Genomic DNA, 26,943 nt, shown 5'->3' with positions numbered 1-26,943 from the left:
CTCACTTTTCCTAACGAAAATTGTGAACAATGAATCCGCGTTCGTCATTCAAAAGGGCACACCCACACCGAACTTTCTCCCGTATGAACATAAGTGCGACCAACTAGTCAAAAATCTAACGCCTAACGTCTAACTCTAAATACAACGCCAGAGGAGCGTAATTCGCGTCAAATATCCAAGTCAGTTCGCGACATTGTCGAACATTCGCTTGCTCTATTAAGTATCCTACAGTGCTACGTCCACTAACATAACAAATTCAATTGTAAGAGCCTTGCTCTAGTGTACACATCTATATTATCTTCGTGCGATAAGTTGTTATCTATTTATACCTACTCAACAGTATAAATTAAGCGTTGGAAATATATAATTTATAAGTCTGTGAATCACAGTGTTATACTCATTGAACCACCCCTATTATCCTGACCGAAATCAGGGGATCGAACTATTTGTGGTGTCGATTATTACAATCGTAACGGGAATTTACGACTCCCGTTGACGCGTATTCTCGCGACCGCGTCTCCCCGAGATAGCTCGAAAATACATCCCTAAGGGTTCAAACACGGATAAACAAAGGGACTTTCTCTGTTTAACGGACAATGTGACCTTATTTGTCGTTACGAACAACCGATTTGTCTAACAGTCATTTCACAGACGGACAGTTAGGGAAGAAGAAGGATTTCGAGCGTTAGAAATAGACACGATCATAAGAAAGTATTATTTAGAGTATCGAAGATAGACAGAGGAAGAGTGGTAGTTTAGGCCGGGGAAAATCGATCCCAGAATTATACGAGAATTGAACATTATATGTATGACAACTGACTATGTCCCTGAACTATGCTTCATTTATAATAACATGGATAAGTTTATAACGGAGAAAAAAATTATGACGCAGGGAGTTTCGGAGCCCCCAATAAGTATCTTACCGGCGATGAGCAAGGTTTGGGAAAACACGTTCAAGTCGGCCATTAAGAAGGAACTGGGAATGGACCCGTCCTACCGAAATCAATTTGGGTTCCACAAGGGGAAGAGTACCATCGGTGCCATCTCGCCGATTCTTGCGAAAAGAAGGGCATTGTCTGTGTCATGATGTGCATCGATGTTAAAATCGAGTTCAATTCCCTGCGGTGAGAGGTAATCCTAAAAGTGGCGAAGCGTAGGAGTCTCCCCCCCCCCAATTTGACGAGGATACCCGCTAACTACCTCAAGGATCGTTTCGTAGTTCTCGACAACCCGAGTGGTCTTATCATGAAACAAATTTTAGAGGTCAACTTGAATCTCCACATGTAGCCGATCCTAAAGTGGCGTGTAAATTCCGGTCTCCAGATAGCGAATGATGAAATTGAGATCATTTTATTGACGAGAATGAGAGTTCCAAAGAATTTTATCAGAACTTTGACAAGAGAGATGCTTAGCGAAGTCTGCCGCACCCTAGCCTTGACTTCTCAACTCGGTCCATTGTCTCATGTGGTCTTTCTTTAATCTGCTTCTGGCCTTATCTATGTCCTTAGAAGTTGCCGGTCAATTTAACCTCAGGGAATATGCAATTTTCTTTAATTTTTGTTCTGCTTTGTCATCTATTAAACAGGATGCTGCTGGATCCAGCGAGTTCTTTACTAACGTCTTTTACTAGCGTTCTTTACAGTGCGGAGCTTCACTAGATGTTCACATTTCGGTAACCCTAATCCTTCATTGGTTTTGTGTGAGTAGAAGAACACAAATGCGGTTGAGGGAGTTAGGTGAAGAATCCCTTTGACCTTCTGCCTGACTTCACTATCGAGTAACTTTAACACTCCCTCGCAAGGTGGATTTATTTATAGGCTATAAATATATCCGGAGAGTATATAGCTTATGGGAAGGTGCATCTTTTGGCCTGGCTTTAACGACAATTGCCTCGTTCTCATTATCGTGCTCAGAATTCCTGGCTCGATAATCCCACATCTTAGGCATTTCCATGGTCCCATCTTTGTATCCAGGTATCTGAAACCCCCTTCCCGTACAACATTAAGTATTCTTTTGTTCTCCGCTTCTATCGCTGGGTCTCTGATGTACCAGGTGTCCTTCTTTGAGACCACCTGAAACGCCAAGCATTTTTCCTTAGAGATACTCATTCCAAGGCTCTTCAGGTAATCCTGAACCATGGACAGTTGTTCTTGTGCTTCTCTGCTGTCCCTGCCGAGTAACACAATGTCGTCAGCGAAGGCCAATATAGGGATCCTACTTCTCTCGTTGATTTTAATGCCTTTGGTCCTTCCTTCTACCGCCTCCAGCAGCCGCTCCATGCATACATTAAATAATAACAGCGACAGGGGATTGCCCTGTTTAACTCTTCTGAGGATTTCGATCTCGACCCTTGCTCCATCTTTGGCATTAATTTTAGTTTTACAATTTTTGTACATGTTTGAGATCAATTTGATCAGCAGGGTCGAGATATCTTCTCTTGCCAGACAAGCCTTAATCGCCGAGTGGGGCTCCGTGTCAAATGCTTTTGAGATGTCTACTATTGCGTAGACACCTCTCTTCTCCTTTTTACTATGTTCAAAGGCTGCATTCAAGGACTCAACGTTAGCTTTACGCGTAAAGTCCTTCTGCTTCATATTTTGTACAATGCCCCTTCTTATTCTCCTGTCGAAAATGGAAGAGAATATTCTGCATAGGATTGGGTCTATAGTTGTAAGCCGCCAAATCTCGGCCTTGCTCGCATCTTTGTCTGGCTTCGGTATCAAGATGGTCCTGTTCTCTCTTAAGATGATCCAAGTCTCTCTGACTCTCCGGGAAGTGAGATGTAAAACACAGGATGATAAATAATAGCGCCAGTACTGTGGGCAGGCCCGAGATTAACAGACGTTTCTTTTTCAAGACATCCGGACAAGCGGCTGTTTCGTTTGTGATTTTCTTAACCCTCTCATTTATTTCCGCAGCGATTATAGATGGGGAATATTCATAGATAAAACTTCCTGAAGCACATCCTTCCGGTATTGGGGGGTTTGGTGGTCCGACTTTCCCCCAAAAGTCTTGATAAAGTTTCTCCACTTCTTTTGCTTCAGGAGGTTGTTTGGTTGGTGCCAAGTAGGCTAAATCATTGTTGACAATAACGTCGGCTAACTTCCTCGGATACTCTTTGAACATATCCTGACAACATGCATACAGATATCTTCGATATTGGTTTTTACTCTTTCCTATTTTATTATTGTTCGTCGCTCTTTTATTCCGTCTTTGCTTTTTGTTTTGGGGCCTGTCTCCCTCCTCATCTTTTGTGTTGTTTCTCATTAACGCTCCCTATAGAGACATGCCGATAAATTCATTAATTTTAACCGCTAAAATCTCATTATTGCCGTGAAATTCATCCCACACTTTCTTCAATGTATTCTATATTCCTCGTGTAGGAGGCTTCGCAAGTTTTTTCTATTTCATTCTTCGGACTACGCCGCCATTCACAAATCGATTCTTCGCTTATATCATCAATCACTTCCCGTGCTAGTGCATTGTCTGAGTTAAGAGGATCGCACCCTCCCTCTGTCTCTTGTCCTGAGTGCTCGCGTCCTCATTACTTATCTTCAACTTTTTCCTTTTGCTCTTAATTTGTTCTATTGTTTTACTGGTATGGACTTTACTTATTTCCAGATTTCGATATTTGTGATCATTATAAACTTGATCAAGCTCCTTCAGGAGGGTTACCTCTTCTACCGTCCATATTTTATTGTTTATATTTGGATGGTCCGTTCCCCTTCTTTTCTCTCTCTACACGGCTTCGGAATGAGAACTACTCCATTTCCTTTAAAATAAATAAATAAATATATATAAATAATTATCAATAAATAAATAAATAAATAAATATATGTCGGGTTGGCGTTAAGATTAGGGTTAGGGTTAGGGCCGTGAAACGAATCCTTATTTGGATTAGACGTTGTCGTTATGCAGTAGAGGAGATATTTACTAGTGCAAATGTGATTATTACAGAATTTAACAAGTAACCGCGATAAATACATACTCGAGAATCTAATGACAATAATCCTAGGCTCAATAACGAATCCACCGTCAACGGGATATCGAACTTTACTTTTCGTTAACGACTAAGTTATACTCAATGTTAAAAAATGGAGTAATCACTACGTGTAAGAACGATACTTCGATCGTTGATGGGATCGTACGAGAGAGTGTCTCTCCGTCACGGTGACGCTGTCGAGGAAAACTATGATAGGTGTGTCTAAGGGCACGAGATCATCTGATTCGTCGAGAAAATTCTTCGTTCGGAAGGTGAGGGACATTGGCGTTGCTGCTAATTGGTCAATCTCCATATCAGTGGTTAGAAAAAGATGCTAACAGCCCTTGAGGGAAAGTTGCTAGCGGGAAGCGTCGTTCATGGAAGGATAGATTTCTCTTAGATTCCCGTAGGTGGGGCAAAGACTATTTGTCTACTTGAAGGACTTTAGTTAACTAAGTCTTAAGTTTTATAACGGGCCCTCAGGCTAGCTAAACATATACTGTGGAGATGCGTTGACATCTGACAATCATCTTACCCGAAGGGTAGAGTCTGCGTGTGGCGAGCCACGGGACAGAAACCGTTGGAATGTTTACTGTCGCGTGCCACTACAACTATTTCTTTTAAGGATAGCTATAGAATTATTCCATGCCTTTGTTAGGCAAAACGTTCATCCCTTGACCGCGGTTACGTTCGGCGACTGGTTGTCGCCTCGAGCCCAAGCTCACTATCATAAATTTCGAACAAATACAATTGGATTGAACGACGACAATTGCTTAATTACGGTTATGGTAGAATCTAGACTACAGTATTAAGGAGTTTTCCCAAAGTTCCAGAGGGAAGGCTCCGGTGTCCTTCCATCTCCGACATATATTATTGCGCAACCGTCTAAAAACAGGTTGCGCTTCTCTATAGAGTTACACAACACATACATAACAATTGTGTTTGTTTCGCTTTTTGTAACACCGAGTTCCTTTAAATTTTCGATAGTCTCAGGCGTTATGGCCCCTCCGCTTCCTAGTTCCGCAGGTAAAATGGCTCCCTCATCGACGTCATACTTGTTCTTTAATATATTCAGGCATGAGAAGTATTTGTCGATCTTTTCTTTTGCAGCTTTTTGGCGATAATCTCTGTTCTCGTGGCAGACAGTTACGTCGACCACGAGAATCCGTTCCTCGTTTTTCACCACGAGGTTCGGTTTGTATCGATTACTTCAATCTTTGATTCTAGATTCGACAAACACTTCATTTTGGACCTGTAACTTTATTGCGAAGGGAGTGTTTACCTTGTTATGCCTCTTGCTTCTTACTCCTTTTGTGTGTTGATACAGTCCTAAAATGTGCCCTAGGATTTCGGGCTCAGCATGACGTCTTCTACACATAAAGTTTATCCTTTCATCCGCCCGGATAAACGCTCTGGCGACGAAGTAGCGCAGGACAAAGTTATAATTCAAATAATAAATCGGTTTGCCGATCCAACGGTTTTTTACCGTGAAGAAAGGGATTGAAACACCTAAAACATAAGAGAATCCGTTCCTTTGATTCACAGTTGGACGACACGGCTATTGAAAGGATTATGAGATAGAATGGTTGGATAAATTCTTGGATAACACACAAATTTAATTTGGAAATAGATAACTCAAATATTACCTCGGACGCAGTGCTTCTCGGTCCCGGAAGCGCTGTAGCGGATTCATCCGCTTCGGAGCGGACCTTAGTTGATGACTTGGCTATGTCCCTGGACTTGAGCTTCAAAATAATGGTGCCGTTAATGGGAGACAGCGTTGCTTGTCCGGTTTGCGAGAAAAGGGATATCCACCTTTCCTTTATGACGTTGGGCGACTTGGACAAGCACCTTAGCCTACATCATGTGGATGCCCGCAATCAGTGGGAATGTATACATTGCGGAAGGAGTTTCCAGAAGCCTCATGGGACAAGTTGTCACATCTTACCTTGAAGAACTGGACGTTGGTCCGGGAATCGGTTGCTACTCGTTACTGTGCGGTGTGGGGTCGCGTATATGCTTAGCGAGGGAGAAGTTCCTTTCCCATGGCTGCTCCTTTGGTTAGGTGATTAAATCTAAGGAATTTTATTCACGTGACACTATATGGTCACTGGTAAGTGCACTTTTCAATGGCACGTGATCTGGCTCGAAGGTCCATGTATTTTCGATCTTTTGTGGGGAAACGCGGTCGCGAGAAAAAGCGTCAACGCGAGTCGTAAATTGCCGTTACGATTATAAGAATCGACACCGCGAATAGATCGACCCCCTTATTTCTTGTGGGATAATGGGGGTGATTGTTGTGGTATAACACTGCGATTAACAGGGTTATAAAATTTATATTTCCAATAACTTAATACACTAAATAGTTACACCGTCGCGTGTGATATAAATGTCGGAGACGATACTTTGACGTATGAGGCCCCGATATATGACCACAATGCTCTTTTGAAGTAGAGTAAGACACTTACAGTTGAATATAAGCCGAAGGTGACTTTCTTGATGTGGCAGAAATAGCAATTGAATAGACTAAGTATAGATACGAAGTGACTGCTCTGTAGTCTAGAGCACAAGTCTAGAGGGATGAAGTGACTGCTCTGTCGTGATGAGAACAAGTTCGTTCGTTCTTGTGTGATTACGGAGGAAAGCTCGCTGTGGGTGTGTCTTTTGAACTAAGGACGTGGATTCGTTGTTCACACTTTTCGTTAGGAAAGTAGGAGTAACGATCCGCTATGACCATTGTTATAGACAACGTTAATGAATGAAGATTGGAGGAGGAAGCCTCCTACCGACGTGGCTCCGGGGTGACCTTGTTCATGAGAAAAACCGGCTTTTCCGTTAGACATATATCCACCTTTTCCGTTAGGTAACTACCCGTTTTTTAATTTGTAAAGACGTGCAATAAACCTAAGGACTGTTTTCAGTACCAGCTATAAACCGAAAATACTTGCAGGATTAAAGGTCCCTGCAAACTAATAGGACTCGGTTTATGGTGGGGCCTCAGGTTTTTTGAGGGTCTGTATTATGGTGCTTAGGCCTTGATGTTCAGATAATGATGGACGCCGCACGGACCATCTCACGCGACGTAACATATTCTACTATTACGTATTTTTTAAAGACCAGTCATTTTAACTAGTAGAAATAGCTACGTCTCAAATGCCGGCAGTTCTAGTGTTAATACACATCGCGAAGAAAGTACGCGAGAAGTAATGGAATTATGCCATCAAATAAACGTGTTAACAAAACAATCCGACGAAGAAAGCGCTAAATGAACTAAAGAAATAGAGTTCTTGGGAAAAATAATAGCTGAAATGAAGCTAGGACTAGGTAGTAAAGTGGTAATAACGGAATACTTCGATCCCATTGATACCACTCTAAACCCTGCATGTCAAAGGTAGACTCACACTCCGTCTGCATGACCAGTGGAGATTGACAACGACAGTGACGTTGACCAACTCCAAAACAATGCCAGCGCACAATATCCTTTGTTATCTGCTAAAGACGCGATAAGGTAAATTCCAGTCTTGAACGGTGACGATGACATTGGAATAGAAGACTTCATCAAAGAAATTCGAGGAATAAAAAATTAATGTTTACAAAAAGAATTATTGCTGAAAGCTATTAAAGTAGAAAAGATCATAGGATAAGCCGCACAGAGTATTCGTAATATTCCAATCGACAACTACGTAGACCGTTTTGAAGCATTAAGAGCCAACGTAGCAACGCAAGTAACCCCAGATAAGTATACCGAAAAGCTACACGACATAAGGAAAGAACGCGATGAAACAATGGAATCATCTAATATTCGATTCAGACGCGTATTAAACAAACGCTTGATGTTACAATGAGAAAAGTAGGACGAATTTACCTAAAAGGACTACGCCACGAAATCGGACGAATCCTTTTGGGCAGCGAACCAACATCGCTAAATGAACTGGAACAAAAAGCTACTAATATAAAACGACACCTACGAGAAGAACAAAGAGATTGGAAAGGAGGCCCCAGTCGATTACCTACGAACCGTTTCACCGACCACTAAGATATAACAAATCGGCACCATCAACAGGGAACATCATGAAACATAACGAAACGAAGACATTTATGAAAGCAGAATAAACACCACTAGTGCGATCCAAATGCTTCAAATGTGGAAAGATTGCACTTCAATGCCGAAATATTCAATCACCCAGCCGACGAAATCTCCCGCCAGCGCGAAAGAATCAAACCAACATAAAAACAGAAACGTAAAACGAAACGACGGAAGACCAAGAGAAATTCCAAGAGTTAACACTACAACAGGCAAACTTCTCATAATACAGTTTAACACAAGAACTGGACATGTAACACACATAACCGATACAGGAGCAGGAATCAACCTATTGAGAGAGAAAAAAATAGCGGCAGGCAGAGAGGACGCGTTTACGTCCCTCCGTGTCCTGCAGACTTGATAACAGCGAGAAGCTGAAGAAAAGCGACAAAAGGTGGACCAGAGTGTTGTGCCAGTGCGCGAGTGCACAGTGCGCAAGAAAATTAGTGAGGAAAGGACTGGATGGGGCAGGAAAGCAAGCAAAAACTCAGTTCTATCGACAAAACAGTAAGGAAGACAGGCGCCGGCAGCGCCCCCCCCCCCGCCCGGGTACGCCTGGTGGTACGCGCGACCCGAGAGCACGTGAGCGTAAGGCTGCTGCACGTTGAAGGTCCCGCGTTCTGCGAGGAGAATACTACTAGTCAAAAGCAGTTTCTGAAGGGAGGAATGGAGCTTGCATCAAAGGTAACCAGGAAATCCATGAAGATCACAAATAGGGTGGATAAACCACAGAATTCAAGCATGGATCGGGTCATGGCTCCAAGCGCCGAATCAGATGCAAGAAACACCACGGCAGGCAATTCGCAGGGAAGTGCGAATTTGGATGTAGAAGAGTCCTCATCAGAGACGTCTGGAGGAGGACGGGCGCCCATCATTTCGCACTATCCTTAAGCGGTTAAACCTCTACATTATATATATACCTCCAAAAGGCGCGTGCGTCCATCAGGAGAGTGCACGGTGTCACGCCTCCATTTTAGACCTGGGACACCCCAAAAAGTATGATAGGGGAAGAAGGAGCGTCTCTTAGCTTTCGAGAGGAAATTCGAAGAGCTTATGAGAGCCATATAAGAACGTCTACAGGACTGGCGACATAGTCCAGAAACACGGTAGAGGGAGGCAACCACGGTAGCTGGTAATGCCGCCCAAATAACGTTGCCCTCGAGCCAGCAAGAGGGTGGTAAATGGATGGTGACCGAGCATAAGAAAAAGACGAAGGGAAGAGACTAAGTGCTGCGAAGGCGACTTGGGCCTCGCAACGAACCCCAGCAGGATAACAGGTGCATGAGACCAGCAAGGTCACCACCTTGGTCAGCACCCCCTCCCCCTCCCCGGTCATCTGCGGTGACCGCAACGCTGAGCAATGGGACGAAAACATCATATGCCGAAGTGCTGGCGATGGCTAGACAGAAAGTCCCGCTGTTTAAGCTCGATTTACAAAGAGTTAAAATCAGGAAGGCCATGACTAAGAGCATTATCCTAGAAGTTCCCGCGGACAAAGAGAGGGAGAAGGCACCCGCGCTTGCAGCACGGTTGACAAGCCCTGCATCCGACCAAGAACGAAGGAGCTGAGAGTAACTAGGATCGACATATCGGTCGGCAAGGAGGAACTTCGGGACACCCTGGCGAGGGCCGGAGGATGCAAGGCACTGGAAGTTTGAGTAGGAGACATCAGGATCTCCAGAAGTGGCCTTGGGCCAGCCGGGGTAAGGTGTCCGACAGCAGCAGCGCGCAAACTAAGTCAAGTGGTAAGAGTTTTTGCGGACTGATCAATGGCTAGGGTCAAAGCCATCCCAAAGAGGCCCTTTGGATGTTATCGATTCTTAGAGCTGGGACAAGCGATAGTGACCTACGGATCTACGGTAGACCAGGGGCAGCTATGTTACAGGTGCGGAGGCATCGATCATCAGGCCAAGAGTTGCCCTGCCTCCATGCCCAGGTGCCCGCACTGTGAGTCGCTTAGTGCGTCTGGCACCTACAGAATGGGAGGGGCGGCATGCGTTCCGCCGAAAATTAAGGGACGAGCCGGATTCGGGAGCCTGCTACGGATAGGAGATAGGGTGGCAACGCGGAAGATCTACTGCAAGAGGAAGAAAGGATCACGAGTGTGGTAGATGGCCGGGGGGAGGCCATGCATATGGATTTGGTAAAGTAGATTCATGCGGCTCCTCCACACCAACTTGGTGCGATCGAAGCGGGCACAAGATCTGCTCTTCCAGACGATAAGGGAGAGCAGGGTTGCCCTGACAGTGGTAGTCGAACCCTATCGTATACTAGACACTCCTAACTGGGTCAGTGACCTGGACGACTTAGTCGCTATGACGTGGACGTCAGCACCGGGCACACTCACCGTAGGGAACTTGCTCGAGCAGGGCAAGGAGTATGCCCTATATGTCTCTCCGAACAGTGGCTTGGTCGCGTTTGAGGAGTTCCTGGACCGGGTTGGCGATTGCGTGAGACGATACCTTTCACGTCTGGTCCTCGTCCTGGGAGACTTTAATGTTCATTGTTCCTTGCAAATGGGGTACCCCCAATGCTTCCGGTGGGTCTCAGGCTGGAGAGTAGCCGAAGGAGTTGCGTCTCTCTCGGACCACCTGTATATATTCATGGAGGTCGGCGCGGAGACAATGCCTGCGAGAGAGAACCGCGGCATTGGGAGATCGGAACGCTCCCGCCCGCCATCAAGAGGGCGCCTCAAGGATAGAGACAAAAGCGATTAAAAGCGGTTAGAAATTATTGAAGGCCGTTAGAAGTGATTAGAATTAATCAGAAGAAAAGAAACAAGCGGGACTTCCGGTTTGGTGCGGGGCGAGGGTAACACGCGTACGGAGAGCTCTAGGAAAAGTGCGAAGTATGAAGGAAAAAAGCAGAATGAAACTAAAAGTGACACGAAGAAGGAAAATAAAGGGTGAGCATACGAGGGGAAAGTGAAAGAAAAGTGAAAAGAAGCTAGGAACGAGAGGAAAAAACAAATCAGAGAAGACAGAGGAGAAGAGGTTAGGGAACAAGACGCGCGGCAAACAAAGGAAGGTAGAGAAACATAGATAGCAGCAAGCAGAGGAAGAGCATGGAATGTGTGCAAATCGGAAGATGAAGTAGAGCCCAAGAATACGCTGGATAGATACAGTTGGTCAGAAAAGGGGACTCCAGCCAGGGAGAGAGGAATGGAAATAATGAGGAAAAAAGTGGAGGAAATAGAAAAAGAGTTCGAGGCTATGATATTGGAAATAAAAGGGATATTCGAAAAACAAGTGGAGAAGCTGTTGAGAAAAATAGAAGAGGAAAAAGAAAAAAGCGAAAAAGAGAGAGAGCCGGAGAGAAAGAAGAATGGGAGAAGCTGTTGAGAAAAATAGAGGAGTTCTAGATTTTTCTCAACACTTTACTACATGGAAACAGAATACTGATATACCCGAAACACTAGAAATGGAAGCAAATAACAATTTCTTCCACCAATTTACCCGAGACGAATTAGGAGAATTCTCAGAAGCAAAATGGCTTAAGAAACTCCACGGAATAATACAGAAAAACAAAAAGATAAGTATAGGAGATATCGCATTCTCAAACTAGAAAAGAGTCAAATTAAGTTTATTCTTCTTTATTTCAACGATACATATAAACCAATCACATTCGCGTGGAATCCAATACAAACTCTAACTCAAGAAGAAATCGAACAAATTATAAGCGAAAATCATAACGGGACTATAGGATACTTAGGCATCCAAAAGACCTACCAAAGCATAAAGGAACGATATAGAATTCCAGATTTACTACATAAAGTCGAAGAATTTATAAAGAAATGTGAAGGTTGTCAAAAAGTGAAATTAAGGCGGATTAGACAAAAAGAAGAACCAATAATATCTGACACCTCATTACAACCTAACGACAAAATTGCTATGGACATTATGAGACCTATGACAAAAACTAAGAAAATAAATAAATTTATACTCTCAATGCATGACGAACTGAGAAAATACTTGGTCCTAGTACCACTAATGACATAACAGAGAGAATCCATTATAAATGCACTCTTAGAACACTACACTGCCACACACTGCGGGCAAAATGGCAATCAGATGTCCGCACCTCCTTACTGCGTACCCTCAATACTCTTAAGAACCTACCATAAATCACAGGAATATTCTAGCTAAGACCCTTCGGACCGAACAAACATCGCTTTACTGAATCGTTTCTAAAACTTATTGTTTACTACGGAGAGACATGAGAAAGAGTTTTTCTCACGTACGATACTTCACACTGGCGACTTTCTATCGAGGGTGGCTAAGACCCTTCCTAGTCCACCAATCCTCTTTTATGCAATCCTCTTTTAGCAATGTCTACTGTCCTCACTTTCCTGACCAAAATTGTCATCAACAAATCCGATGGTCCTTTGCGTTAGACACACAGCATCGTCACTTTTAATTCACTCATTCTTTATCGTTAGAATAGTCAATATGTAATTACCGGGTTTCTACCCTTAAATCAATCACTTACTTAACTTATACATACGCATTAGTGTAATTATCTTCTTTACAAGGTTATTGGAATAAACATTAATTTATATCTGTTAATTCAGTGTAAACTCAATTGAACCACCTCTATTATCGTAACAGAAATTAGGGGATCGATCAGTTCATGGCGTCGATTATCTAATCGTAACGGGAATTTACGACTCCCGTTGACGTGCTTTCTCGCGATCGCGTCTCCCCGCGAATGGTCGAATACACACTGCACCTAAAACAATTGTTACAGACCAAGGACAAAGCTTCATTAGCAAACACATTTTAAAATTCGAGGAAGCATTTAAGATCAAACACATTGAAACCACTAGCTTCCACCCTCAGTCACATAGGTCTTTAGAAAGTACACATGCCGTAGTAAGAGATTTTATTCGTACAAATCTGCATGATAATAATGACAAAGAATGGGGTGAAATATTAAACTTCATATGTTTGGGTTATAATACAGCCGTACACGAAGGTACATATCCTCAGCAATCGCGAAAACTTCGAATCTAACTTACAATGTTTTCACTCTGGCAAAATCAACTAAATAAATATTTAGATATCGCGAGAAAAACATTAATAAACAGTAAGAAACGATACCTTAGGGACCAGGAACGAAAGATAGTTAGAACTCAAACGGTTTTTAAAGAAGGAGATTTTGTAGCAATCCATAGTGATCACAAAAAAGACAAATTAGACACTGAACGGTCAGTAGGACCATACAGAATCTATTCTGTCGAAATCCTTTATTATGAAATCATAATCGATGATATTATAAATAAAATACACGGTAACAGACTTAAAACTTATTTCCAGGACATTTATCATAACCATTATATTGGTTTACGTTAAGTATAGCGAAGAAATTAATGTATTACCTTTAGATGGAAGTGGAAAGTTAAAGTTTCCATAAGAAAGTTAAACAAACTTATTTATATTTTAACGAAGTTAACATATATGATATGTAGGAATAGATATAAATGATGGATACAAAAAAACTTAATATATGAAAGTAAATGTAATGTTTATTGAAAAAGTGAATAACATAATGAAACAACTTCCCTAAATCAGCTCGTAAAAAATTAGAAACGTTAGCTTATCAATTACGACTTATAACACATAACCACACATTAACTAAAAGAGGATTATTGAATATTGTTGGATCCATATCAAAAAGTTTATTTGCAACCCTTGACATGACGATTTAGATTTAATAAATGCCAATATTGATGAACTCTTCCTAAAAGGTAATGAATTAAAGACTATGGTAGCAAACCAAACTACACTCATACGCAAAATTATAAAATCCGACAGTATCAAACTAATCGATGAAGTAAGAGTAAAATTTGACGAATATATAGTTAATACCACTAGAGAAAGACTAATAACAGATTTGATAATTCAAGCTGAAAGCGAAATTTATTATCTTCGTTTTCAATTCGATGAAGTATTCAACGCTAAAAATATAGGGAAAGTGGGACTTCCTAGTCCTCAAATTATTGATCGTGTACTATTCATTGAAAATTACAAGAGAGCACTAAGACACTACCTTTACAATACAGCATTAGAACCGAAATATGAAAATTATCAATTTATACTAGTGTAACGGCATATGAGTTAGAGGACGATGCGAATTGAGAGCGGCTCATGTTGACACCGCCTTGACGCATGAAACGTAACGATAAATAAACGCCGGGAAAAACAATGTCGCCGTACGTGCAAACGTTGATCAAAGATGAATTCGAATTTTCCGACTCTCCCTCGATCAGTATAAATAAGCGGAAGCAATCGCAAGCGAATCAGATATTATTCAAGTTTCACGAGTTATTAACAGAGTTATACGAGTTATCGAGTCATCTGCGAGCGTTTATACACTGTCTTTGCGAATCCGTTTGTACGAGCGTCTCTCGACAGTATTTATATTTATATTTATTAATTTATTTAATTTATTCCAAATATATTTGACGGGTTGCAATAGCAATCTATCGTTCTCGTTATTCTATATTACAATCCTCTACTCCATCCACCACACTAGATATATCGAAATTGACGGTATTCGCTATCAAGACCAAAGTTTTCTTCACAATAACTGTACTTATTAACGGGCTTGGCATGGGATATAGTGCGAGTATTCCCCATACCAACCAAAAGAGGCCAAGCATTTCTGGCACCAGTATTTGAACATCCAATATCTATATACATGAACATTGCTAATGAATACCTCGATAAAAATTGTAACATAAAAATAGGAATTTGTTGGGAACATGATACATTTACACTATACATGTGAATGTGTGTGTAAGCGTCAGAGGACGTCCAGGCCTTAGTTGGGACAAAAGACAATAGTCAGTCGTTAGAAGCATCTAGAAGAGTCGGTTGAAAACAAGCGTGCGTGCGAGTAGGATTTCGAGGTCTTTAGAGTATAAGATATATGTATAACTATTTGTATATCTATAATTATTTGTGTTTTCGAATCCCTTCTATATCTTTACAGAATTACAATGTGCAAATAAACTCACGCGACACATGACAAGAAAACTATCCACGACTGTGCGTCAGGAATAATTAACTTTAACAAAAGAATAAACATTGGTAAGTTTGCCGTTTATAAAATCGAACATATAACTTTCATTCCATTAACAGCTGAAAACCAATATATAGCTATACCAAAAGAAGGAAATGAAATACATGTACTTTAGAAGTACAAATTTGTAAATAGGAAGACCTTCCATAATTCAGTCACCTGGTGAACAATGTAATATTCATAATATTGAACGATAGTATAATGAAGATAGGACAATCCAAAGTCAATATAACATTTGAATATAAACTCAAGACGATTCCCTTCGAAAATGATACAAGAATAGATTATTTGTTAGACAAAATCGAAAGAACACCTAGAATTCCTAGTAACATACCAGAATATTAGAATAACTTAGACCAAATATCAGACCAAATCAATCAGCTAACGAATACAATCTCTTAAGTCATGGGGACTCACATTTCTACAAATAGCCCGTTATGTCGCAGGTATCTACCCTCTCAATAAATTAGGAATATTCGATGTACTTAAGAAATGTTTACCTACAAAACCATATATTGATTTACTATGTTGTAAAACTAAGAATAACATCCAAAATATTGCGACGAATCCAACACCTTTAAACATATATACAGAAATACCGCAAACAATTTAGCCAGTCGCCACTTGAACGAAGAAGATGAAACAGAACACTTGGGACAAATTCAGATGAGGCCTACAAAGGTGCGATTCCACAAATCCATAATGAAGAAACGTTAAGAATTAGGAGGACCAAAATAATTCTAAGAAGGGGGGAATGTGACGACCATCAAACCTCAAATGAAGTCACCCAGATAGCCATTATCAGCTTTTGCACACGACACCCACAACTTCCAACATCGCCCCTCAGCGCCTATACATTTAGAATATAAAAGCCGAGCATCTATCCAGAAACCGCAGTCTTGACAAATCTTGTTGACCCTCGGTTATACTTCGGAATTATACGCTAACGTTACGTATTATAAATCTATTGTATTCTTGTACTTGATCAATAAATATTGCAAACGAAAATACAAGAGTTGGCGATCCTCCTCATCTCATTATTTTTTTATTTTTTTCTCACGAATTTTACGTGATACAAACATAGTCGAGAAGCAAGAAGGTCACTGGTAATCGTGGACTGTTGATTATTAAATAAATTATATTGTTGAACGTCACCGAGTATTTCTTGGGCACCTTACACCAAACACCATCTCATGTATATTATACAAGTCGAATGACACGAGTCTGAATTAAAATAATAAATTCAAGAATCCAAATAACAAACAGTTTTGTAGCGACACACGAAACGGAGATAACTTATCTCAAGCGTTCATGTTGATAGGCGCATCAATACAGAAAATGAAGGTAACACGAGAAGTTAAATTAATTATAACAAATGAATATCCATGACACATTTCGTTGATTTTGCAAGAATAATTACAATAATAAAATTTTATTCACTTACATAAAAAGTCAGGACATCGATGCATCATGGCACGCACCTGAAACATACCAATAATTAATAAATGGTTAATAGTCAGAAATTAAAACATTAATAACAAACGACGATAAATAATAATAAATAAAACCCACAATGTTTGTTAAGAGAACATGTTGTAAAACGTGTGGTAGTTTAATGAGGAGATTACTCGATATTGAGGCCGTCAAATATATTTTAAAGCAATTATAAATACTGGTTGGCTCTAATTCACTAAGACTGTGTGTAACTCGCTGAAGAGATCGCGCGTGACTGAGACTAATGAAAACTGATCACCTTACGATCGCGTTCGTTTATTTATGCTGGTCGAGCGGGTACCGGTAAATTTCCATTCGCCTTTGTTAGACGGTCCCACGAAGCGGCGACATTGTTTTTGCCCGAAGTTTACTTATTGCGTTACTTAACGCTGTTGATACTCCGAAGCAAGACCACACCTGGCTCGATTTGTCCTCTAGCTCGTATGTCGCAACAATATTATATAAATTTGTAAGTATGGGATGCGGAAAAAATTAAACGAGTCTGAAAAAAGCAAATTCCTGAACTAAAACAGCGACTGTTATTAGTAGCAAAAAAGTAGAAAGTAATATGAAGAAGTCGTAAAGTAATACACAATTTCTTAGAAAATGACGAAGATTATGACAAAAAGAAAAGTACTTGTCAGTCGTCATCGTTATCCGATCGTGATAGGTGAGCAATTTTGCGTGTAGCAAATTGTACCTCGCAGTAAATCGCGAAGGAAATAATGGAAAAATCTAATGTTAGTGCCAATGTTTCAAGTGTTCGTCGTGTTCTACTATCGTGCAAAGATATTAAGAGGCTAAAATTGAAAAAGAAACCTTCGTTAACAACGAAACACACAATAGAATGTCTACGCGTTGCAAAAGAAAGAATACATTGAAAAAAGAAATGGAGAAGGGTACTACTTTCAGACGAAAAATATTCAATTTGCATGGGTCCGATGGGTTCCATCCAATATTATTTTCATGATACAAGAAAAGAGACAATGTCAGCAATTCGACGACAAATGGGAGAAGGCAGCGTGATGGTTTGATGGGCCGGCATTGGTTATGTCGGCAAGACAGGTATCAAGTTCATGAATGGGAGAATGAATAGTGTCCGATACATAAATTTAATCGAAGAACAAATAAATAATTATGCAGAACGCGTTTCTGGATCTGATTACATCTTTCAACAAAATAATGCACCTGTACACACATCAAGATTGGTCCAATCATACTTTAATGAAAATAATATTTCTATTTTGCCGTGGTCTGCGCGCTCCTCGGACCTTAATATTGAAAATTGCTAGGCAGAACTTGTTCACGACATATACGCGAGTAGAAAGCAGTATCAACAGGTACAAGAATTAAAAAATGCAATTGTACGCGAATGCGATACATTGAGTCAAAATTATATTCAGAAACTATATAAATCGATAGCAAATCGTACATAGAAGATTCCTCTTTCTTCACCACCACTCCAATATCGTTACTAAATTCTAGAGGTTTCGCATTCTTCTTCGGGGAGGAGAAGTACCCGACGTACCTTTTCTCTTATTCTCCTGCACCTTTCATTGTCTCCTCCAACTTTGAACTCGCTGTCCTCGTAACTCTGGTCTCCGGTCGTATTTTCCGAACGAGAGGGGGCCCAGGGACCCACCCTCCTTTCGACGTTTGCCCACTCACTGGATGACCGTCGAGTCGAGCCTGAAAGGCCACTCGAAACACCGACGGAGCCTGGGGGCTCTGAAACCCGCTGCGCCGTAATTCTTTCGTCTGTCATAAACTTATCCATATTTGTTTAAATGATGAACATAGTTTAGGGTTATAGCCATATTCGTTGTACTAATATGCCACGTCCTTCCGAAAAAATACTAATCGTAATCCATAAGCAAAGCCAATCATCAGAACAGAAGCCATTGTCACGGGGGAATTCGACTACCTGTGCGATAAGACAGGCAAATTCCAGGCGTCTTATCATGAGTGACCACCGAAGAAATGTCCAGTCTCTCTACCCGTTCCCACGGACATACGACAAGTGTAACCAAGGTCTTGTCCCACTCCCACGAATAAAAAATACAAATACTACCGCCAAAATCGTCCAAGTCAGTCTTAATCAGACCGAGTCAGCACGAATTACTGTACAAATTGAGTAAAAAATAAAAGAACGTGACATTTTAATCATTTGTTCAATATCTGTTACGCGACATTTTGGCGATCCTGCCAGGATTCATTCGCTTCAGTGCAAACGAAATCACGATTTCGGCGTACGCGCATCATTGAAGATAGAAGAATGTGCGGATCACTGCCAATCTTTGCTACTACGAAGCCCTGCAGCAACTTTCAACGTTCCACTACGGTGAAACTAGACGGGAGGACCTCGGTCAGCGCAGAGCAAGCCTACGAATAACATTCGGAATCTAAAATCAACCAGAGAGGAAACACCCCAGAGACTCCTCAACGGCCATAGCTACTACGGTAAGCTGAAAATCTGAATTCCTTTGTACATTACCGCGCGAGAAAACCAAGTTTCTCAGGCGCAACCAGCAAAGCATACGCCGAAGAGCTAGACGGATTACAAAATTGTATCAATAACCCGAAACAACTCGCAAATCACTTGTAAGCATTAACACACACCCGAAACAAACGAGATTTATTCAATATCATAGGTTCCGTATCGAAAACTCTGTTCGGAACTCCCCACGATGACGATCTTACACTCATAAACGAGAATATGGACAAACTATTCGATGACAATAATAAAAGACTATAATAGCAAATCAAACAGCACTTATTAGGAAAATTGTAAACTCACAAAACCTAAACCACCTAGAGAAATCATATCGATGTATTAAAACAACATAAGCAGGCAGATATCGATAGATTTATACGTAAAATGATCACGAGACTCGACATCGCGATGCAAACTTTATACATTCAGTTAGACGAGATATTTAACGTCATAATATTAGGCAAACTAGTGGTTTGTACGTTTAGGGGCTCGTTTTGGGCCATTCCTGGAGTATAGAATCCATACTGGCTTCGTAAATAGATGTTAGTTATCTTTCACTTTCAAGCGTCCAATGCCCGGAGAACGGCGCGTATAGATGGTCGGCGCGCGACTTGGAAAAACCCCGCCCTCTCCGTTCGGGTCATTGGACAAGTTGAACCTACCCTTTCGGACGGCAGGTCGCTTAGCCGGCGCCGCACGATGCACGCATCGCGCCGCGCCGTTATTAGCGGGGGCCACGAGGAGGCGGAGCTGCCAGTATGTAGCTCGGTCGCAGCAGGATGGCTTTACAGCCGATTATCCCTGCACCGTCTCTGCACTCATTTACATGACTACCGCCTGCACTGACAGTCACAGGTATCTTCTCCGACTCGTACTGATCGTGTTTTCCTCTTCTCTTTTGTTTCTTGTTTATGTTTCTGGTACTTTCATCTTTATTGTGCTATCTTGAGTCCTGTGTTATTTGTTTGTTTGCTTGTTATTACGGGGTTTCTTCGTTGAGTTTCCTCTTCTTCTTCTTCTTCGTCTTTTTATTGGCTGTTGCCGTCTTTTCGTTGTTGTCGTTGTTGCTGCTGTTTTTATTATTGTTATTATTCCCTCTATTTTCCGATGTTGTTGTTGTAGTAGGTCCCTCTACGTTGACTTCTCCTTCTTCTCTGCATTGTTCGGGCACCCGCCGAGCCAGCCTTGGTCTTCGTCTTAGAGGCTGGCTTATCTGCTTCCTCAGTTGTGTCGATCTTCTTTTTGGAGATCGTCCTAGCTGCGATGAACCCCACATCTCTCGTAGGGTTCTCCTTCTCTTCTGTACTTTTGTTTGCAGAACTTTCCTTGTGAACTGACGGAAGTGGGGGTCCTTTGTTACGAACTCCTACTTTTCCTCCGGCCAGTGCAGGTCGAGATCTCCTATTGCGTTCCGCAGTTCTTGTCTTTCCTCATTGGAGATTGGGCAATCCTCTAGGATGTGATGGGGTCTTTCTACCTCGTGTCCACCTCATGGCATGTGTCCACCTCACTGGGGCGGAATGTTTTGAGTTTGCTGTTGAAGTCCCCGTGGCCGCTAATGAACTGTGTCATGTAGTGGCGGGGTCTTACACAGCGGTTCTCAAGTGATACTATCTTCTTGATACTATCAAAGTATTCGCAGGTCGTCCTATCCTTCGGTGTTTTCTACCAGCGTTCTTGCCACTTTTCTATCGCCTCCCTGACGATGGTTCTTTCGTCGCTCGCTTCGTCTCGTCCTTTTTTCTTCTTATATTCTCTCGCCCTGATTTCGACTAGAAAGTAGATGGGTATGACTCTTGCGATGACCTGGAGTGCTTCCGTTGATATTGTCCTGCAAGTCTTCGTCACTTGGAGGAGCGCCATTCTGTGTGACCTTATCAACATCCTCCTCGTTTTCCCATTCAGCAGATCACTCCAGCCAGCTGTGGCATTTGTGGTTATCGGCTCGTACAGCCCTTTGTACAAGGTACGCATGGCCGCGTGTCCGAGGCCCCATTTCGCATTGGCTACGCTCGAGAGGCTGCTGAATAGTTTTTGGCACTTGTGTGCTATTTTCTGTACGTGCCGGATGATTTTTAGGCCTCTCTCAAGATGCACTCCCAGGTATCTGATCGCTTGTCTCATTCTTATACTTCTGCCGTTGATCTTGATGATCGGTGGTCTCTCCGCGTCCAATATGCCTTTGACGAGCAGCATCTCCGTTTTCTGCGCCGGCAACGCTAGTTTCTTCCTGGTACGCCAGGCGGAAACACAGGTAACTATTTCTTGTCCCTTATCTTGTAGCTCGTTTCTCGCGTTACCTGTAACTAGGATTATTATGTCGTCCGCGTGCGCGATAATTTCACACTCTATCGCGCTTCCCGTTAACTTGGCCAGCAGGTCATCGAATAGAAGGCTCCAAAAACTTGGACCCAGTACCGATCTCTGCGGGCATCCATTCGTGACAGGCTTGCTGACTGTATCGTTTTTCCCGATGATTTGCACGATTCTGTCCGAAAAATTGCTCCTTGTCAACCGATACAGGTTGCCGGAGCAGCCTCTTCGTTTCAACTCGTGCAATAAGTTCGGCCACCATACATTGTCGAAGTCTCCTGATATGTCGAGCGCAATTGTGAGGACGTACTTCCTCTCGCTCATTTTCTCGACTTTCTCTCGAAACTTGGTGATCGCGTCCACCGTCGATCTTCGGGGGCGAAAGCCATATTGTCGGTCCGAGGACAACGCATGATCATGGAAGATGGGCGCCATCCTAGTGGCCATTAGCCTTTCCAACAATTTGCCTATCACGAATAGCAGGCAAATTCGTCTGTAGGACAATGGATCACTTCTGTCCCGATTCGGTCCTTCCGGGATAGTAATAACACTCCCAACCTTCCATCGTTTAGGGAAGATGCCCCAGGCGAGGCAGCCGTTCTTGAGCCTTAGGAGCTCTTGGTGTATTCCTCCCCAGGCCTGTTAGATTATTTCTGCCTCGATCAGGTCAGGGCCAAAACATTTCCCCTTCTTCCGCCGTTTCACGGCGCCACTGAGTTCTTGGAATCGAAACTCAGGGGTGTCCTCGACATTCGTAGGGTTTGTCGAGCTCCGTCTGATCTCTTTCTGCTCCGGCGTCAGATTTTTCCTGGTCGTCGGGTAAAAGGGCGGACAACATCGCCGCCGCGGTTGTTCGCCAGTTGGAAGTGTCCCCTTGTGGCGTTCGCAGAGTTGATGCTGTTTCCCCCCTCTGAGCTTCCCTGTGACCGTTCTATACGCGATGCCTCTGGGTTCTTTATTGTCCTCCTTTGTTACAAAGTCCTATCAAATCTGGACTTTGGCTTTCGTAACCGTCCGTTGGTATTCTGTTTTTATTTCCCGGTACCGCAGCTTCACGTGTTCCCTCGTTGCAGAGTCCTTAGCCCCTTGGTATCTTCTTCTTGCCCGGTAGGTGTTCCTTTTTGCTCAAGAGGGCTAGGGCGTCCACCAGGGCACTGACCTGTAGTGTCATTTCTTCTTTTGGAATGGCTACGTCGCAGGTTCTTATCAAGAATGCCTGCAGTTGTCCGGCCATTCGTTCGACGTCCTCAGCCTGCTGGAGGGTTGTTTCTCCGAGTGCCTCTATGTCCTCCATGACAACTCTCTGGAACACCTCCCAGTTGGTAATTCGCGTGTTGTATCTCCTTTCCTGATGCTGCGGCATGGTGTTTCTTTTCCCAAAATCCAGGCGCGTCGCCAGTATCCTATGGTCACTGGAGGTTCCGTCCTGGTGTACTGTCCATTCTTTCATGAGCGTATTGCTTTTGACACACTCACTAAGTTCGAGGGCGTAACGGCGGCACTGGCTGCCCGCTTTTGCCCGCACTACTCTATAATTTTTCTAACAGCCTGCTCTACGGCGCACTCGGCACTCGTCTAGTAGGACTGTTTTCGCGCTAAGTTCGGCGGCGCATTGCTTTTCGAACGCAGACTTTAAGGACGGCGGCGTATCGCTTCACGTCTTTAAAGTCGGCGCCCACCGGGCCGACCCCGTTCGACAGACTCCGACTGTGAAGATAAATCTGGAGATACCTCAGGACTTGCAATTCGAACGGCCGAAATCCGTCAAGCACTGCCGCTGCTGCCGCCGAAATGGTGCGGAAGCCCCTCACTACCCTGATGGCTACTGTCCTGTGCAGCCAGTACTCCTTCAGATCAGAGATCCGTAGAGGAGCCTAGATAGCACCACGCCGGCGCACAGCCAGCGCACTCCGAAGCCGGGCCCGCCCAGCCTAGGCAGCAAACTTCCTAATGCGTTCGCCGTCGCCTCGACAGACGGTGCCAGGCGCTCGAAGTGAGCGCCGAATGTCCAATGGCTGTCGAGGGTCAGACCCAGATACTTCATGCTGGTTCGGACCGCGATCTCAACCCCCTCCAATCTTAGGCGATAGCCCGCGTGGAGGCGTCCCGTGATCGGCCCTGCGGCAGAACCACATTGCCTCGGATTTCTCGGGACGCCTTCAACCCCGATTCCTTGATCGCGGTCATGCAGGCCACCGCCAGCTCCGCCAGACGGACGGTTCTGCCCCACGCCGTGCCCCACACCAGCACCACCGTGTCATCGACGTAGCACGCACATCGGCGTCCGAAGCACCGCGTCGTACGCGGGAAACTCGAGGGTCCGGCATATTCTGTGCCAGGGGATGCTGTTGAAGACGTTGACCACGACCAGCAACACGGCCAATGCCATGCAACCACGCCGCTCGGCCTCCTCGACCAAGGATCGGACACGGGCGACAGCGTCGGCCGTAGACCGTCTCCGACGAGAAGCTTGCTTCTACCCGACTACACCATGGTCAGCAGCCAAGCTGTCCGTAAGGTGGCGACGTCTGGATGAAGATGACGTCGAGATGAAGTCGAGATGAAGATGAGAAGAAGAAGACGCGAATTATATTATCATGCACATCACTCGAGACCATCGCGTGCGCAATAGATTCCATGTCTCGCATGATAGATCTAACATCGTACGCAACATGGCGCCGACTGTCAGTCATAGTACGCACCATTATTATCTTCGCAACTTGAATGTGATAAAGTACCAAAATCGCAAGATGGTCGAGCAAGATGTGCAAGTGTAAACCATGTCACGCTCGCGAGTATCATTCATTGCTCTAACATCATGCGTGTTTTATCCAGAAAAACGTGCAGTCATATAATATGTACCTTAGCCTGCAACGTAATTCTAACTAAGCACCTCGATTGAATTTATGTGTTAGTGCAAGTGCATTTTATGCAGTTTATCAATAAGTAACCACTATCTCCACTCGATTACCTCTACCAGTACTATACAACTCTCATGCTGCAATGCAGTGATCATCCACTCCCTATAATAATATCAATCAATCCCGTTATTTAAATCTACAAATTTAATGCCATCGCAGTATAATACCCATCCACTAGGTAAACAAAACAAAATAATACACCTGCCAAGCACTAACGCTCTTTACATAGTTATCATCTGTTCCATTCGTGCTTTATATTAGATCAAAAACTCATTCGTTAGGTATTTAATTCTTAAATTCAAATTATCAACTGAATTTCAGCCACAGTCTAATAAATATTGCTCGCAAACGAGCTATCATTTCTTAAATCAAATATAAGAATTGTTTGTTTTATAAATTATGTTGTGTGTCTAAACACAGCCTACTCAACATTGTATCGACCGCGTGACATTGATTGTCAACAAGTCCTATAAACTAAAATCTTTCAAATTTCTTTTGTTTTTGGTAGACACAACCACCCGCTAGTCGATGAGTCATTCTGGTATATTTGGCTTGTCCTTTGTTATTATACAATTATTGCCATTTTTTACGACTGACCTCCTTTCTCGTAGTGAGTCGACACTATGCTATATTTAATCAACACTCATGATTGTAGCGATAAAATACTTCCTATCAGTACAATATATAATCTAAAATTTAAACATCCTGTTTTAGGGCGACATATCCAGTGAATTAACGGCGCCTGGATAATTACATCTCCTTAAAATTAACGAGTAAATCTATAACATAAGTAACAACCTTATTATCTAATTTCAGTCTAGTACCCAGAAACTCTTCATGATAAATTCACTATGCTCAAAATGCATCCCTTTACAAATGATATCGATATGTACGATATTTATTTGATATATTAATATTGTATTATTTGTTATAGGTCCAGACCACCGACCTCGGCCAGGACTATTATGATTCGCCTTCATCACAGCCATATTATTGCTCCATCACGAGCATAATATTAACTACGACAAAAAAACTAAAATTAATAATTTGTCTCTAACTACCGCCACTATAATACGACTGGCATGTATACTGTATAAATAATTTATAATAAATAACTTGTTTATAAATACATCTTGTCATATTTATCTACGCTATCCTATGTCTAACGCCTACAGCCACCTAGGCCTACACATCGTAATTCCTTTATATTTTTCACAAACCGTTATAGCGCAAAATTTCCAAATCCTATTATGTTTAATTCCGTAATATTGTAATGAAACTTTCGGGCAGCCGACTTTATCAGGCCATTTGTCTCAGAGTTCAAAGTAATTTCCCGTGCTTCCAAGTTTTTTCCTAAAATGCGACTTGGCAAGTAGATAGCTGCCACTGTAAGGCATTATTTAAAATAGATTTAAACCGCGAGAAAATTTCGGAAATCCGCAAGAAACATCTCCAAAGTAACAGCTCAACAGCGGTGGAACTTACTTAGAACAGCCCCTGTTTATGTCAACAAACAAGTGGTCCGTAATGTTGCGACCACTTCTCGATGTTGCGAATGGACCTCGAGCACCGCGCCGGGAGACATACCGACTTAGTGAATTCCTCCCAAGCCGACTTATTCCACGCTATTAATCCTTATAATTGGAAAGGACCCACTCTCCTAATCTTAGATTAAAAGAGCGTTTGGCAAAAGTGAAGAGAATAGGTACTCTTAACACTATAGCTTATCATATGGTTCACGATACACCGTAGTAGGCGCCCAGCTCCGTAGATGTTACTCGGTGCTCGAATACCTAACTGTCGTGACTTGTAATGGTCCACAGATGGCACGATTGGATACTTATCTTAGGCTACGTATCGTTATTTATACGTACAGATGGCACCACTAGTTCGTACATCGGCACCAGGCTAGTGTTGATGCTATAACTCTGCCTTGAATAATGGGGTCCCCATATCAATATGGGGACTATCCGACAGATCAGTGCGCATTCTTTACATAGATACCGTTGGCTTTCGCAATAAAAAGACTTGCTGTACCAAGTGAGTGCTACCCTCCACTTATGAGATCGAAAAACTCAACGCACTACCGTGGTTAGGACGCCCCTTAAGCATCGGTGGCTGTGTCGAAAACAGACGAGGCTAATGCTGCGTCTTTCCGCGAACAGTTGAAACATTTTGATCCTTCGAGCCAGATCAAGTGAAAAGTGCATTTACCAGTGACCACGCTGTGCCACGTGAATACATTAAAACCAGCAGCGGAAGCATTATCACTACACGAATCCAGTGTCGTTGGGAGCGTCACTTTCGAAGAAGTATAACCCGTTGGTTCAGGAACGCAACCTCGCAACCTCCCGCCGCGACTGGACGATTATCAGCGCAGCGAATTCCAACAGCAACAAAATCTCGCAACGTCAAGGTAAGCTCTTTAAGTGTTTCGCCGATTCCTATTCTTTCCACAATACCAACCACAGCAAAAAGAATGCCGACTGTGTCAAAAATCAACATCATGCGACAAAAACGCTATAAATATCTCGACACCATCCAGATCATACAGCAATGCGTCGACCAGTAT

The 26,943-nt window shown here is 42.8% G+C and overlaps 2 long non-coding RNA genes across 4 annotated transcripts; one reads left to right on the top strand and one right to left on the bottom strand.

The window, feature by feature from the left end:
• Positions 1 to 3,249: 3,249 nt before the first annotated feature.
• LOC126926659 (uncharacterized) lies at positions 3,250 to 16,840 on the bottom strand. Of its 2 annotated transcripts, XR_007714738.1 has the most exons (5): positions 16,722 to 16,840; positions 16,594 to 16,630; positions 5,629 to 6,037; positions 5,265 to 5,491; positions 3,250 to 3,772 (listed from the first exon to the last, which is right to left on the bottom strand). It is a non-coding gene; the product is annotated as an uncharacterized LOC126926659 (long non-coding RNA). The 2 variants fall into 2 exon arrangements; XR_007714737.1 differs by lacking the exons at positions 16,594 to 16,630; positions 16,722 to 16,840 and having other exon boundaries at positions 5,629 to 5,839; positions 5,931 to 7,803.
• A 7,407-nt stretch (positions 16,841 to 24,247) lies between these two features.
• On the top strand, positions 24,248 to 25,500 carry LOC126926669 (uncharacterized). 2 transcript variants are annotated; one of them, XR_007714751.1, is made up of 3 exons: positions 24,248 to 24,360; positions 25,086 to 25,144; positions 25,312 to 25,500. It is a non-coding gene; the product is annotated as an uncharacterized LOC126926669 (long non-coding RNA). The 2 variants fall into 2 exon arrangements; XR_007714750.1 differs by lacking the exon at positions 24,248 to 24,360 and having other exon boundaries at positions 24,367 to 25,144.
• The last annotated feature ends 1,443 nt before the right edge of the window (positions 25,501 to 26,943 follow it).

Source organism: Bombus affinis, chromosome 18 (genome assembly GCF_024516045.1).
Source record: "Bombus affinis isolate iyBomAffi1 chromosome 18, iyBomAffi1.2, whole genome shotgun sequence".
NCBI classification, from domain to species: domain Eukaryota; kingdom Metazoa; phylum Arthropoda; class Insecta; order Hymenoptera; family Apidae; genus Bombus; species Bombus affinis.
Note: the sequence above shows the minus strand (reverse complement) of the source record. Positions and strands in the feature narration are given on the sequence as shown.